This window comes from Etheostoma cragini, chromosome 2, assembly GCF_013103735.1.
Source record: "Etheostoma cragini isolate CJK2018 chromosome 2, CSU_Ecrag_1.0, whole genome shotgun sequence".
Classification (NCBI taxonomy): domain Eukaryota; kingdom Metazoa; phylum Chordata; class Actinopteri; order Perciformes; family Percidae; genus Etheostoma; species Etheostoma cragini.
Genome location: NC_048408.1, coordinates 17,361,469 through 17,362,036, shown reverse-complemented (window position 1 = coordinate 17,362,036; position 568 = coordinate 17,361,469).

Below are 568 nucleotides of genomic sequence, written 5' to 3'. Positions count from 1 at the left end.
GTCCATGACTACACCAAGATTTCTGGCTTTGTCTGTTGTTTTTAACATTGTTGTTTGAAGCTGAGCGCAGACTTTTAAGCGTTCCTCTTTTTTTCCAAAAACAACTACCTCAGTTTTTCCTTCATTTAATTTCAGAAAAATGGGGTTTATCAGAGCTTTATGTTTAAAACGGCTTCCTGCTTCAAACTATGTTGAGACTGAAACATAAATATGCAGGCTGGATAATCGAAACAATAAGTTCTATTGTGTGCCTAAAAAATACACCATTTCTTTGGGGAAAAAATATTTATTGACAGTTCAACTCACTATCCTATTGATATGTTGCACACATTTACATGTATTGTTCATAAAAATAGAAATGTATTTAATCAAACAGCTGTAAACTAAAAATGTTTAAAAGAGAATGAGGTAATGGAGTAGAAAAGGCAGGAGAGGAGCAAAGGTTTAGTGGTGATAGACTGCTTAACAGATTTTAACGTTTGTCTCTCAAATGCATTAGGAAAGTGCAAGGTATAGAGGAAATTAGGAGTTTTTGCTCCATTCATGTACATCTCAGTAAAGCATATAT